This window comes from Rhinoderma darwinii, chromosome 6, assembly GCF_050947455.1.
Source record: "Rhinoderma darwinii isolate aRhiDar2 chromosome 6, aRhiDar2.hap1, whole genome shotgun sequence".
In the NCBI taxonomy this organism is placed as follows: Eukaryota; Metazoa; Chordata; class Amphibia; order Anura; family Rhinodermatidae; genus Rhinoderma; species Rhinoderma darwinii.
Window position 1 is genome coordinate 77,051,720 of NC_134692.1, and position 16,631 is coordinate 77,068,350.

Below are 16,631 nucleotides of genomic sequence, written 5' to 3' on the forward strand. Positions count from 1 at the left end.
ATAAGAACAAAACATGAGCAGCTGGATGAGCATGTGGAGATGCCAACACAGGAACCGTCTGGTAACCATATACACCGTGTTCCAAATTATTATGCACATTGGATTTAAGTGTCATAAACATTTAATTATTAGTTTTTCAATGAAACTCATGGATGGTATTGTGTCTTAGGGCTCTTTGGATCATTGTAATAAATCTCAGACAAATGTGATAATTAGATTGTCAGGTGTGCCCAATCAAAGGAAAACTTCTTAAGAAGGACGTTCCACATTATTAAGCAGGCCACAGGTTTCAAGCAATATGGGAAAGAAAAAGGATCTCTCTGCTGCCAAAAAGCGTGAAATAGTGCAATACCTTGGACAAGGTATGAAAACATTGGATATTTCAAGAAAACTTAAGCGTGATCATCGTAATGTGAAAACATTTGTGGCTGATTCAGAGCACAGACGGGTTCGTTCAGATAAAGGCATAATGAGGAAGGTTTCTGCCAGACAAATTAATAGGATTAGGAGAACAGCTGCTAAAATGCCATTGCAAAGCAGCAAACAGGTATTTAAAGCCGCTGGTGCCTCTGGAGTCCCGCGAACCTCAAGGTGTAGGATCCTCCAGAGGTTTGCAAGTGTGCATAAAGCTATTATTTCGGTGACCCCTAAACAATGCTCACAAGCAGAAATGGTTGCAGTGGGCTCAGAAATACATGAAGACTAATTTTCAAACCGTGTTGTTTACTGATGAGTGCCGTGCAACCCTGGATGGTCCAGATGGATGGAGTAGTTCATGGTTGGTGAATGGCCACCATGTCCCAACTAGGCTACGACGTCAGCAAGGAGGTGGCGGAGTCATGTTTTGTGCTGGAGTCATGGGGAGAGAGATGGTAGGCCCCTTTAGGGTCCCTGATGGTGTGAAAATGACCTCTGCAAAGTACGTAGAGTTTATGACTGACCACTTTCTTCCGTGGTACAAAAAGAAGAACCGTGCCTTCCGTAGCAAAATTATCTTCATGCATGACGATGCATCATCTCATGCTGCAAGGAATACCTCTGTGTCATTGGCTGCTATGGGCATAAAAGGAGAGAAACTCATGGTGTGGCCCCAATGTTGCCCTGACCTCAACCCTATTGAGAACCTTTGGAGCATCCTCAAGCAAAATATCTATGAGGGTGGGAGGCAGTTCACATCTAAACAGAAGCTCTGGGAGGCTATTCTGACATCCTGCAAAGATATTCAAGCAGAAACTGTCCAAATACTCACAAATTCAATGGATGCAAGAATTGTGAAGGTGATATCAAAGAAGGGGTCCTATGTTAACATGTAACTTGGCCTCTTAAGTTTTTTTTGATTGAAATTCAACAAATTACCATTTTAGTTGTCTTTACAACATTTAAAATGTTTTGATCTCTGTTGTGCATAATAATTTGAAACAGTGCATTTTGAGTTTTTTACTTCTAAAAAAAATCTGTTATCATTAGGAGATTTGTGCAATAAAATTTGCATTATACTCCAACGGTTGATGGCTTGAAGATTATACTGACTGTCATTTGCATCGACTATTTAGGAAAATCAGCGAAAAATACGCCCATATCCATGAGCAATTATGTATTTGTTAGGGACCATACCTCTGATGAATCCCCCACTTCAAATTACCACCAACTCCAAGGACCCCCCAATCCGCCACACGAGCATACTTAAACCACCTTTAAGTATGCGAGCCCCCACCATCCATCATTGCGCGTTCAATCCCTTCCTGAATCCGCAAAGCCCAAAGGTCAATGCCCACCACATTCAGATGCACTCCGTCACCTAGCCAATATTTCCCTTGGCCATCCTCAAAATCGTAGTGCCGAACAAAAAACTCCCTGTTTTTTTACCACAAAGCTGGAAACCGCCCGGTTAACTTTTACCCGGGCCTTGTTTAAACGCTCTACCGAACGCGCATTTCGCCATACACTCCGCGGCACAATTTCCGACCAAATCACCTTCACCTTCGGAAAACAGGACCACAGCCGGAGAAGGTCATACTTGAATCCCGAATCAGTTCTCTAAACGGACGAGTACCTAAGTCGTTACCCCCCACATGAAAGACCAACAAATCAGGAACCCGATCCAACTGCGCATACCGATGAAAATCCGGCAAAACTCGACTCCACACCATGCCGCGCGTGCCCAGCCACCGTATCACCACCGATGACCTTTGGAACCCCAGTTGCCGCCCATCCGGCCGCACATCAGCCCTTAAAGCCCCCCAGTGCACATATGAGTGTCCAAGTATCCACACCAGTGCAGGTGAGCCATCTGTAATAAAAGAATAACAAAGATGACACAAACCGGAAATAGCATGAAGAGACGAGGAATGCAGATCACATAAAGTGGAGACGCACGTAGGACTTATACCTCACAGAATCCCAACGACCTATGCGCTTCACCACCTCAGGCCCCAAACCCCATGACGCAGCTTCCGTGGCAGCCCGAATACGAAAAGAGTGTGGTGAATAAATAGCCTTATCCAAACCCAACACCTCCAAACATCTACGGAAGACCACTGTAAACTGGCATTGTGACAAGAAGGCCCCATCCTTATGACATAACAGCGGCCCCCCACTACTCCCTTGTAGTGCGGCGTACCGCGCGTAGCATCTCAGCGGGCACATCCCTGCCCCCGCCACAGCCCCCAGTACCACCCGTTTACCCTTACCTCTTTGATCCGTTTTTGACCGCCTTACCCAGAATTCCACTCTCTCCCCACCTCCTGTTACATCTTCCAATTGCAAACCCCCTGCTCTCTTCTTGCTGGGGGAAATCAGCTCACCCACTCTTAAAGCTCCAAAAAACGCCCATGAAAAAGCCAACTGAAACAATGCTACTTCATAGCCCGAGAAACACCCCCTCCCCAATACTTCACCTAACTGCTCTAAAAGCGTGAAAGAAACCGGGCGACGACCGTCCGGCCGCCCCGCCCCCTTTTTCTGAAACCCCTTCAAAGCTTGGACAATCAAGAAATCCTTAGTCAAGTCCGCCAACCCCCTTAGTTTAAAACCAAAGGCCAAAGCTGAAATGAAACGATTCACTTTAGACACCGACCAGCCTTCTACTGATACACGACCCAAAAGGCCCAACAAAGCTACCACCTGTTCCTCCATCGACCCGACTTCGGGCAAACCTGTTAACCACGGCACCCAGTCCTTCCACGCCGCGTCGTACGCCAACCATGTACCAGGCGCTAGAGAGGACTTGATCAAACCTCCTGCTGCTCGCAAACCAAGTCCCAAAGCCGTCCCGGGAACGCGACCCCTTCCAGATCCGCCTCCGGTGCCAACAGACGAAACCGCTCCCACTGTAGGCGAGAGAGAGAATCCGCAATGTCATTTTGCACCCCCGGAACGTGAACCGCAACAATCCAAGCATTGAGTGACAAACAACGCAACACCAGCCGCCGCAACAACCTAACCACCGGGGGGGAAGAAGCCGTTACATTATTGATCGCCACCATCACCCCCATATTATCACAGTGGAACCGCACCTTGCTATTTCGAAAACGCTCCCCCCAAATTTCAACCGCCACCACAATCGGGAAGAGTTCCAGAAGTACCAGATTACGAACCAGACCCAAAGATACCCATTCCTCCGGCCACTGCCCCACACACCAATGTCCTTTACAATAAATACCGAACCCCACACTGCCTGAAGCATCTGTAAAGAATTCCCATTGCACATTATCCACCACCGGCGAGATCAGTAATGACTTCCCATTATACAAGTGTAAAAACTCTCTCCATACTGCCAAATCATCCCGATGCTCCCGTGTCAACCGCACAAAATGGTGTGGGGCTCTAACCCCCGCCGTCGCTGACGCCAAGCTCCTGCAAAAAACTCTGCCCATGGGCATTATTCGACAAGCAAAATTACGTTTCCCTAATAACAATTGCAACTCCCGCAGCTGAATCTTACGAAGCCGACCCGTCCTGCTCACTTCCAATCGCAGCGCATCCAGCTTATTACTAGGAAGTCGACATTCCATTGCCACCGAATCCAGGGTAATCCCAAGAAAAACTATACAAGTACTGGGACCAACAGTCTTTTCTGGGGATAGCGGGACCCCAAAACGATGAGCGACCCACTGGATAGCCCTCAGCAAATTAGCGCACACCCCCGAAACCGCTGGGCCCACACACAGGAAGTCATCTAAATAATGGATGACCGACTCTAACCCCGCCACTTCACGGATTACCCACTCCAGGAACAAACTGAACGCCTCTAAGTACACGCAAGACACCGAACAACCCATCGGGAGACACCGATCCATATAGTAAGCCCCTCCCAGTAACACCCTAACAGCCGCTGGCTGTCCGGGTGAAACAGGAGAAGCCGGAAAGCCGCTTCCACGTCGGTCTTCGCCATAAGGGCCCCCGCCCCGTACCATCGCACCCACTCAACCGCTGCGTCAAACGACGTATATACCACCGAGCACAGCTCAGGGGCAATGCCATCATTAACAGACAACCCTCGCGGATGTGACAAATGATGGATAAGCCGGAATTTATTCGGCTCTTTCTTTGGAACAACCCCTAATGGCGATACAACCATGTCCTGTACGGGCCGTTCCAGACTGGAACGGCCCCGCCATGCGCCCTAACCCCACCTCTTTACACAACTTATCTGACACTACCTCCGGATAATCCATTGCCGACTTCAAATTCCGTCGTGAACCGGGGAAGGGATCACAAAACCAAACTGAAAACCACGCAACAACAACTCGCCTTTCTCCCTATCCGGGAACCTATTTAGGTACGGCTCCATCTCTTCCCACCCCACCGGAGTCAGCCCCATGGCCCCCACCACTCCCCCCTTTGCCTTTACCTTTTTTAAAACACTTGGCGGACCCGTGTGAAGTCTCGCCGCAAGAGGAGCAAGAATGCTTGAACTTACATCCCGCCCCGAACTTGCATTGGCCGTCGTTAAACAGCCAGCACAAGCCCAACCTCCCTCCTGTCCCTCCCCCTGATTGTCCCGATTGTCCTGAGGGGCCGGCAACCCCAGCCTCCCCCCTTGAAAGGACTGCCCGAACTTAGCCGGGGCCATTACCTTTAACCAGAGCCCAATGTATTTATTTATTGTCCCACCTGATGTTGGGACGAACCGCTTTCCTCTGACGAAACTGTTCGTCATACCACAACCAAGTCTGACCACCATACGACCGATGCGCCTCACCTATCGCATCCATGTACCCGAAAAGGGTGGAACAATTTTCCGGCGCCTTTTCCCTTATAACACTGGCCAGAATGGCAAACGCCTGTAACCAATTCACAAACGTCTGAGGGATTAAACGGTTTTGACGCTTCTCCTCCTCCTCCTTTTTACTTTCCCACCTTTTTCCCTTATCTAAGTTAAATTTTTCCAACGGAAGAAGCGAGAAAATTTCGACGTATTCGTCTTTCCAAATTTTTTCTTTTACTTCAGTCTTTAAATGTGACCCCAACAACCCCTCAAAACAAACGTACACTTCGCCTTTGGCTTTATCATCTAACCTCACTCTATCCACATCCTTATCCTTATCAGTCTGAACCGCAACCGTCACCCCCCCGACCTCCACCACGGGAACCGCCCTCAGGGGGTGCTCCGTTTCTCCGTCCCGCCCCCCCTCCGCTGCAGGGACCCACGCTGCGACCGGGGATGTAGCGGGCAACCTACCCCCCTCACAACGCGCTAGCAACGCCTTTACACAGCCAAGCAATACCTGAACATCTCCCCCCCCTAACAGTAGACATCAACACACTATTTTCAACATCTCTAACTGCCTCCCCTTGGGAACCCCCCCCAACCCCTGAGGATCTAAATATCGCTGGAAATGTATGTAACAGTGAGAGTGACTCACCAGACTGCGTGGGCGCTGAGTTCCCACCAGCCGGGGCGACGGGACCCCCACGACGACCATCCTCCATCGGCACACCTCCGTCTTCACTCGCCTCCGGACATCTGGGGCCTGAAGCCGCGCCGCAGGCTCTGCAGCCGTATGCACCGTCCTGGACCTCGGAATTACCGCACGACGTCAGGAGCCGTTCCGGCCTCCGCTCTCCCTCCACTGCTTCCCCCTCCCTCCGCCTCTGCAGCACCACCGATTGTGGCCTGCGTGACCTTCAGGGGACATCATCTTGCTGACAGGCGGGCCGCCCGACTGGTGCATCGCCAGATCGGCCCGCCGCAAATCCACGCTGTGTTGACCTGGAGACGGGAGGCTGTCACTCTGGCCTGGGACCCTGTACTCCTCTCTCCGAAGGGTGGAAGCGGAATCCCTGTACTCCTCTCTCCGAAGGGTGAAGCGGAATCCCGGCCCGAAGGGTCCCTCGAGGGGCTCCCAAGCCTGCGCCGAGCCCTATGCAAATCGTCCGGGCTAAGGCGCTCTGGAGGCCGAACCCGCCGTGACCGCCGGAGGGGGGATGTCAGCTCCTCTGGTGCTGCCTGCGTCCCGGCCGCACACGTACCCGCTGCCTCCTCTGGCCCTGCCGAAAACTCCTGCACCGCGGCCGCCGGACCAGTCCTCCCGAGCTCCTCCTCAAGCCAGGCCATGCCCCGTTCCGCCACAGCCTGCCGCACTTGATCCATCAGGGCCTGCATCGCGCCTCAGGTTAGTCCTGTATGACAAGGTGTTGCGGAACGGGTGACGGTTACAGGCATTGTACCCAAATACAGGTTAAGCCTGCCGCAAACCGTCGCACTCCCGCCATCCAGGTGCCATAGCTTAGATGGCGCCCGGTGCTAGATGGGGATATGTCCCCTCAAACTGCATTACGTTATGTTTGATAACCAGTTGATTTGTATTGTATTGTATTCAGTGCTGCTTCACTGTCCTCCCCCTCTAGGGTTAATCTTATACTGAAGGAGAATGAGTCACAGGCTGAGAGCGGGAAATTGTCTAATGTAAATAAGAAAAAGGGAGGGGTGAGTGAGGGATATAGTGGAGCTGGATGAGTTCTCAGTTAGTTGCAGCCCAGGAGAGGATGAGATAGCAGTGTGAGCTGCAGGCAGGGGCTGTCTACCTCAGAGATCGTACCTGACCTAGGGACAGTAATAGAGGACAAGTGCTGGAGTCCCATCTAACTAAGGAGGATCTGGAGACACCGCAAAGGATGAAAGGTACAGTGGAGAGACCCCATAGTGAGGTAGCCTGTCCCATCCAGCCCAGAGGGGAGAAGCAGCGATGCATTGGTTCTGTGTGTGTCTGTCCCTGTTAATAAACGCGCCGCTGTGGCTTGTCCCCTGTTAATCTGTGTCGCCTGAATCTATCGCCCACATTCTCTTGGCGTAAACCGACCCCCACTGACCCGGTTTCGCCACACAAGGGCTAAACTGCTTTCCTGGGGCGTGAATGGCGCGAACCTGTCCCTCACCCTTCCTATATGCCCTCAGTTAACCTCGCCCCTGCCCTCCACCTTTCTCCTCCTCCTCCATTTGAACTTTTCACCTCATTCCTTCTCCCCTGCAACCCTGGTCATGTCTGCCTCCCCCAATCATTTCATGATGTGTCCGGCCGTTTCTTTATGTAGCACAAACAAAACAGTCCTAGTGCACTAGCGCAAAAATCTGGGGGAGGAAACAAAAAAGGACACTACATAGTCCTTATGCTCCAATAAAGAATAACTTCAGGAAACCTGCTTCTAGGGGCCTGCAGTAGCCCAATCTTCTGCGAGTCGAGAAGAAGTAGGAGCCTTGTAATGGGTGCCGAGGTTTGCAGAGAAATATTAAATTTATCAAGTAAAACAACACCATTCTCCACTGAGTGCGACACTGTCGTAAATTAGTTTCTTGATATTAGGAGTTTCACAGGAAATCCCCACTTGTATATTACGTGTGGATTACGTAATACTTGTGTGATCGGAGAGAACTGTAGTGTTGCCGCTGAAAGATCTTGGTACAGGGCCACATTACAATATGGATCCGGAACTCGGCCTCTTTTTCGGGCCTCCAACATTAAACGCTCTTTTATGAGGAAGAAATTAACCCTCACCAGGATATCTCTAGGAACTTTATCCGGAACAGATTTGGGCTTCGGAATCTGGTGAGCTCGATCAATCGTGAGCTTCAGATCTGACAGGGGTGGAAGTAGAGTTTTGAACAGGAGTTTAAAATAATCCGCAATATCAGACCTAGAAATATCCTCCTCACATTAATATTATTCTTTCTGGACCTGTCCTCAACATCCGCAGCTTTAGATTTCAACCACTGCACCTCGTCATCCAAAATATTAGTTTGAAGATTGTTTGCCAGTGTAGAGGCCCTCTTAGAAATGTTGTTTTGAAGAATGACCAGCACGTTCTTAAGAGTATCTTCCATAATTTGTGTTGAGGAAGATGGAAAGCATCCCAAGTTAGAGTTATCTAGATCCATTGAAGTGTTTAGTAATTCTATGGATAGAGAAACAACATTCCTCTTAGTGGCAGGTCCCTTACTCATTGGTGTTGAGGAAGGAGATATTTCAGATGAATGTTTACACCCATCTCTAGTCTTAGAAGGGGATGGAATCGCTCCAGGCGAAATAGAAGCAGATGTGGTGGCTCTCGATGGAGCGTTGGAACCCGGTGTCAGGTCCAGCACCTCTTGTCCCTCCGGCGCCACACCATCAAAACCTTCAAGGGTAGGGTCCATAGTATTAAAATAAGCAGTTAGCTTTTTGGGGCTTGTGGATTTGCCCCTTCTTTTGACCATAGCGCAGGGTAGTAATGGCAATTGTAAATAACCGAGACTGTGCAAGGCCTGCTAATTCCAATAGGAATGAGCGATCCCTGACATCCATTGCAACCCGAGTTCAAATTCAAATTCAACTTTTTTGTGTAGCCACCAAGACACAACAACTGGTGGACAGGAGCGTGTACCAGCAGTTTCTGTGCGATTACCGGAAATTCCGGCCCAACCGCTGCATACCGAATTGAGGATGCCGCGGAGTGGTAGGCCGCAAGGTGCAGGTAGGCTCCAGATATTTGTCATACAGCACACTGAGGAGAGCAGGTAAGATGCCGGAATACACAGCAGCCGGCAGGCAGGAGTGAGAAGCAGCCGTACCCTTGCGTGTACCGGAAGTTTCGGCCCGTCCACTGCGCATCTAATTAAGGCCAGGGATGCGGTGGGGAAGCAGGCCGCGATGTGCAGGTGGGCACCAGGAGGGGACATCAGACTCGACGTTCCTTATCGGCAAAGTAATCAGGCCGAGTTTGTGTATGGCGGGGTGAGTGCGACTCCTTAGCAGTCAAATGGCTCCTGATGTCGATAGAGGGTGCTCAGGCAGCCGCGTGGCAGAAGGCCAAAATCCATAGAGATCACGCTGGAAAGGTAATCCAGCCGTAGGACAGGCTTCCAATGTGAGCAGGCAAGAAAATTTGATGTCTTAATGAAGTTCCATGCAGGAAACAGACGTTATGAGCCACTTAGAGCTGAAAGGTTGCAGTAGCTAGAGAATCACGCAGCCATTCCTGCCAAGAGCCAAACTCCACCCCCCCATCTGTCCATTTTTAATGGCTGTTTGTCATCCATTTGCCATCCGTTTTTCATGGGCGTTAAAAAAAAATTGGATGGATTACATAATCCCCTGAAAACACCACAGTGCCCATGTAGATAGTGCAGCAATGCCCCTGTAGAAAGTGCCACAGTGCCCACTAGAGATAGTGCCCACATAGATAGTGCCAGGGTCCACATAGTACCACAGTGCCCACATATAAAGTGCCAATGCCCACATATAAAGGTACAGTGCCCATAGATAGTGCAACAGTGCTTATGTAGATAGTGCCACACACAGTGCCCATGTAGATAGCACCCCAGTGCGCCCAGTAGATAGTGTCCTTATAGTGCAACAGTACCCTTGTAGATAGTGCCAAACCCCTCTTTAATATAGCGCACCCCCCCCTGTAGATAGCGCCACACACCACACCCTGTAGATAGTGCTAGCGCTACCCCTCCTCCCTGTAGATAGCGCCATTGGGGCTCCCTCTAGGAGCAGAATTCTGAGATTCTGCAGTTCAAAATCTTTTCAACAATACATTCTTCTTTACTTTGGACATTCATTGGACATTCATTGGTGTGGGGGCGGGGAGGGGGGTGGATTTTAGCCCAGAATAGGATTTTCCTGTCATGGCTTTAAAAAGGAGCAAGGGAAAACAGGATATGCCTTCATAGTCTCAGGAAGTTATAAATAAAAAAAAGTGCCTTCATTAATTTGAGCAGAAATTTCAAATGGCACAATATATTTCATGCACAATTTAGGAGAATAGACTTTCGGCTTTAAATTGTTTTTGGAAAGCCATACTTTATCCCCTACATGAAAAAAAGATGTTACTTTCCAGTGTTTATCAGAAGCCTGTAAAATTTTGTTTGAGAAGCTTTTGTTCAAGCTTTCAGTCACTGCTGGAAGAGAGGTAGAAACTGATAAATCAGGAATGACTGGGTGAATGCCTTTATTATAGAAAGGACTTTGTGATGTTTAACCCCTTCCCGCCGCAGCCCTTTTTCAGATTTTTATTTTCATTTTTTTCTCCCTACCTTACAAAAGCCATAACGTCTTTATTTTTCCGTCTATATATTACTATGAGGGCTTGATTTTTGCGGGACGAGTTTTAGCTTTACGTAGCACTATTTATTTTGCAATATAATGTACTAGGAAACGTGAAAAAAAAATATTTGTGGGGTAGAAAATGAAAAAAAACAGCGATTCCTCCATGGTTTTCTGCACACCGTTTTTACGTAATTCACTGTGCAATTAAAACATGTTAATTTTATTCCGTCGGTCAATACGATCTCTAATGATTTAAATGCTGCGGCCGCTATTGATCGCAGCATTTAACGAGTTAAATGAGTGGGATCGCGCTCGAGCGCGATGCCGCTCATTACTCTGAAGTGTCGGCTGTAACAAACAGCCGACACCCGCATCGTATGGAGCGGGTTCACTCCGTGAGCCCGCTCCATACTTCCCCTACCCGACTTTGCCGTATGAATACGTCAAATGTCGGGAAGGGGTTAACTATGCTCTGAATTATTATATGCAAGCTCATCTGTGGGTAAGTAATCCAACCAGTTATCCTGGAGATATCTAATAAAGCATCGAAGGTACTGTTTAAAGAGACTCTGTCACCACATTATAAGTGCCCTATCTCCTACATAAGGAGATGGGCGCTGTAATGTAGGTGACAGTAATGCTTTTTATTTAAAAAAACGATATTTTTTCACAACGTTAGGAGCGATTTTGGTTTATGCTAATGAGCTTTCTTAATGCCCAAGTGGGCGTACTTTTACTTTCGACCAAGTGGGCGTTGTACAGAGGAGTGCATGACGCTGACCAATCGGCATCATGCACTCCTCTCCATTCATTTACACTGCACTAGCGATATAGATATATCGCTATGTGCAGCCTCATACACAAGCCCTAACATTACTACAGTGTCGTGATAATGAATACACATGAAATCCAGCCTGGACGTCATGTGTACTCAGAATCCTGACACTTCTGACTCTTTTTTTGTGAGATTCCGGCAAGTGAAACCAAATCTCGTTTAGCTCCGTGATCTCGCAAGATTTTGTATCCGTTGCTGGAATCTCACAAAAAAGAGTCAGAAGTGTCAGGATTCTGAGTACACATGACGTCCAGGCTGGATTTCATGTGTATTCATTATCAGGACACTAGTAATGTTAGGGCTTGTGTATGAGGCTGCACATAGCGATATATCTATATCGCTAGTGCAGTGTAAATGAATTGAGAGGAGTGCATGATGCCGATTGGTCAGCGTCATGCACTCCTCTGTACAACGCCCACTTGGTCGAAAGTAAAAGTACGCCCACTTGGGCATTAAGAAAGCTCATTAGCATAAACTTAAATCGCTCCTAACTAGTGGCTTTTCCCTAAATTGTAATAAAATGTTGCCTATTACAACTAGAATTGTGTTCATTCCTTTGGTGGGAGATAGGTCAATAACAAAATTCATAGAAACTGAGGCCCAAGGGCGATATGTAATAGGAGTGGCTGCAACAAACCTAAAGGAGGAGAGTGTGGAGTTCTATGTTAAGCATAAACCACAGTTGAAGAGACATATTTTTAGGTGTCTTTCTTAAGCTTGGCCCCCAAAAGGAATTGGAAAGAAGTTCTTTAGTCTTTTTAATCCCTTAAGGCCGGATTCACACGAGCGTGTGCATTTTGCGCGTGAAAAAAACGCGGCGTTTTGCGTGCGCAAAAGGCACTTAACAGCTCCGTGTGTCATCACCATATGCTGCCATCATTATGACACTCTGTTTGTATGTTTGTAAACAGAAAAGCACATGGTGCTTTTCTGTTTTCAATCATACTTTTGACTGCTGTTGCGCGAATCACGCGCGTCCCACGGAAGTGCTTCCGTGTGGTGCGTGTGATTTTCACGCACCCATTGACTTCAATTGTTGCGTGATGCGCGAACAACGCAGAAATATAGGACATGACGTGAGTTTTACGCAGCGGACACCCGACTGTCTGCACGGCCCCATAGACTAATATAGGTCCGTGCGAGGCACGTGAAAATCACGCGCGTTGCACGGACATATATCACGTTCGTCTGAATAAGCCCTAAGAACGTGGACTAGAGGGCATGTTCAGGACGCAGCCCCATTTTTCAAATCTAACATGTGGTAATAACTTTGGAATGCTTTCACCTATCCAAGCGATTCGGAGATCGTTTTCTCATGTCACATTGTACTTTATGTTAGTGGTAAAATTTGGGCGATACATTCAATGTTTATTTGTGAAAAACACCAAAATTTTGAGAAAATTTGCAATAATGTGCATTTTTCTAAATTTAAATGTATCTGCTTGTGAAACAGATAGTAATAACACAAAATAGTTACCAGTTAACATTTCCCCCTATGTCTACTTTATGTTGGCAATGTTTTTTGAACATCCGTTTATTTTTCTAGGACAGCAGCAATTTCTCACATTTTCATTTTAAAAACGAAACCCCTCAAAAGTATTTAAAACAGCCTTTAGAAAGTTTCTTATCCCTTTAGGCGTTTCACAGGAATTAACGCAAAGTGGAGGTGATATTTACAAACGCAACTTAATATCTATTGCCCAGATTCTACAGTTTTTAGAAATATCCCACACGTGGCCCTTGTGTGCTACTGGACTGAAGCACAGGCCTCAGAAGCAAAGGAGCACCTAGTGGATTTTTGGGGCCTTCTTTTTATTAGAATATATTTTAGGCACCATGTCAGGTTTGAAGAGGTCTTGCTGGGCTAAAACATGGAAACACCCCAAAAAGACACCATTTGGCAAAATACACCTCTCAAGGAATTTATCAAGGGGTAATGTGAGAGCATTTTGACCCCCTCGGGTTTTTTGCTGGATTTAGTGGAATGAGGCCATAAAAATTAAAATCACATTTTTATTCCAATAAAACGTAGACATTTTTACAAGGCATAAAGGAGAAAAAGCACCCCAACATTTGAAAAGCAATTTCTCCCAATTATGGCAATGACCCATATGTGGTAATAAACTGCAGTTTTAACCCACGGCAGGGCTCAGAAAGGAAGGCTCAAGTTCCGCTGGAATGGTTTTCGGGTGCCATGTCGCATGTGCAAAGCCCCTGAGGGACCAAAATAGTGAAAAAAACACCAAAAGTGACCCCATTTGGGAAACTACACCCCTCAAGGAATTTATCGAGCGGTATAGTGAGCATTTTGAAACCACCATTTTTTTGCTGACTTTAGTGGAATTAGGCCGCAAATATGAAAATCTAAGTTTTTTTCAACTAAAATGTAATTTTAGCTAGGATTTTTCCATTTTAACAATAAATAAAGGACAAAAATCACCCCAAGATTTGTAAAGCAAACTCTTCTAAGTACAGCAATACCCAATATGTCATAATAAACTGCTGTTGGGACACATGGCAGGGCTCTGAACAGAAGGAGCACCATTTGGCTTTTGGAGCTCAAATTTTGCTGGAATGGTTTGCGGCGCCATGTCACATTTGCAAAGCTCCTGCGGGACCAAATCAGTGGAAACCCCACAAAAGTGACCCTATTTGGGAAACTATACCCCTGAATGAATTTATTGAGGGGTATAGTGAGCATTTTTAAACCACAGGTTTTTTGCTGAATTCAGTGGAATTAGGTCATGAAATTGATAATCTACATTTTTTTCAGATAAAACGTGGACATATTTAATTTTTACAAGGAATAAAGTAGAAATAGCATCCCAACATTTGAAAAGCAATTTCTCCTGATTATGGCAAAACCTCATATCTGGTCATTACAAGGTGTTTGGACACACGGCAGGACTTAGAAGGGAAGGAGCACCATTTGGCTTTTGAAGCTCAAATTTAGCTGGAATGGGTGTCATGTCGCATTTGCAAAGTTCCTGCGGGGACCAAAACTGTGGAAGCACCCCAAAAGTGACCCCATTTGACAAACTGCACTGCTGAAGGAATCTATCTAGGGTTATAGTAAGTATTTAGACCCCACATGTCTTTTGCAGAATTTATTGTAATTAGGCCGTAAAAAATATTACAATTTTTTCTACTAAAAAGTCGCATTTTTAAATTTTCACAAGGGATAAAGAAGAAAAAGTACCCCATCATTTGTAAAGCAATTTCTTCTGAGTACGGCAATACCACATATGTGGTCATAAACTGCTGTTTGGACAGACGAAAGGGCTCAGAAAGGTAGGAGCGCTATTTGGCATGCAGATTTTGCTGGATTGGTTTTTAGGCGCCATGTCTCATTTGCAAAGCCCCTGAGGTACCAGAGAACAGTGGTAGTCCCGAGAAGTGACCCAATTTTAGAAACTACACCCCTCATGGTATTTATCATTTGCCTGGACATATGACAGGACTCAGAAGTGAAGTGCACCATGCGCATTTGAGGCCTATTTTGGTGATTTTCACTGCATTGACCCATAATTGCAGAGCTCTGAGGTCAAATAGTAAAACAAACCCCTTAGACGTGAACCTTATTTTCGAAACTACACCCCTTAAGGCATTTTAAGGCGTGTAGTTAGTATTTTGCCCCCACAGGCAATAAATGCGCAGAGGATGGTGCTAAGTGAAAATTACAATTTTCCAATCATATACCATTTTAGTGCACAAAATGTTGTGCCACCGACAAATATTTCAAAAAGTGTTAAGCTGGTTCTCCCGGGTATGGCGATGCCGTATATGTGGACGTAAACTGCTGTTTGGGCACGCTGTAGTATTCAGAAGGGGGAGCGCTATTTGGCTTTTGGAGCCCAGATTTAGAGTGGTAGGAGTTCTGTTTGGGTTTTACTGGTATTTCAGTTTATAATGTGGGGGCATATGTAATCAGTGCGGAGTACATCACTGCATAATAATAGTATATAACAATGCGGTAAATACATAATAATCCGCAGATGTATGGCCAGTGTCGCACTAATAGTGCCCAATCTTATCTGCTTTTGGAACACACTGGGCTTATTTGTTGCGGGACAATCTGTAGTTTCCATTGGTACCATTTTGGGGGTACATGCGTTTTTTTTTATCACTTTTTATTTCATTTTTTGGCAAGCAAGATGACCAAAAAAACAGCGATTCTGACAATGTTTTTTATTCTTATTGTTTTTTACAATGTTTACCGTGGGCTATAAATAACATTTTTAATTTATTCTGCGGTTCGATACGATTACAGTGATACCATATGTATATAGTTTTTATAATGTTTTGCAACGTTTGCACAATAAAATCACTTTTTTTTTTAAAATAATTTATTTTTTGTATCACCTGTATTTCCTGAGAGTCATAACATTTTTATTTTTCAGTCAAAAAAGCTGTGTAAGGGCTTGTTTTTTGCAGAACGGGTTATAGTTTGTATTGGTACTATTTTGGGGTGCATGCAACTTTTGATCACTTTTTATTCTATGTTTTAGAAGGGGTGGTGTCCAAAAAATAGTGATTCTGGCATTGATTTATATTGTATTTTTTTTGCGGCGTTCACTGTGTGGGAAAAATAACATTATAGTTTTATAGTTTGGGTCCTTACGAACGCGGTGATAACAAATATGTTTATTTTGCTTGAAGTTTACATTTTTTTCCTATAATAAAATACTTATTATAGGAAGAAGGCAATAACTCCATTCCCTGCCATTACAGCAGGGTGTCAGCTGTAACATATGAGTGACTCCCACGGCCGATGGCTCAGGCTGAGTTTCTGAGCCCGCGCCATTTTCTTTTTGTGATTTGAGACCCCATCTCCGGGGGCGGGGCCTAACAGGCCTCCGTACTTGGCAGACAAGAGGCCATTGTTCGGCCTCCGGCTTCCAAAGCAGCCATCGGTAACCCCCGCGATTGCATCGAGGTATGCCCATCTGCTAGTAACCCCATAGAGGCAGCGCTCGCTTTTGTAGGGTTAATCGGCCGGATCGGAGGCTAACTCCAATCCTGGCCTTGCTGCAGTGGATAGCATTAAGCTATCACTGCTTTAAAACTGTGTATGTAGACACAGTAGCCTGTTAACGTGATGCCATAATAGTATGGCATTTTGCGTTAACAGGCCAACGCCTGTGACGTAATAGTACATCATAGGGCGTTAAGGGGTTAATGCCTAAATTTGCAGCCAGCCTAGAATCATAGACTCATTTTAGAGCATCAAGTCATGCTATTTCTGGTATATACAAACAATGATG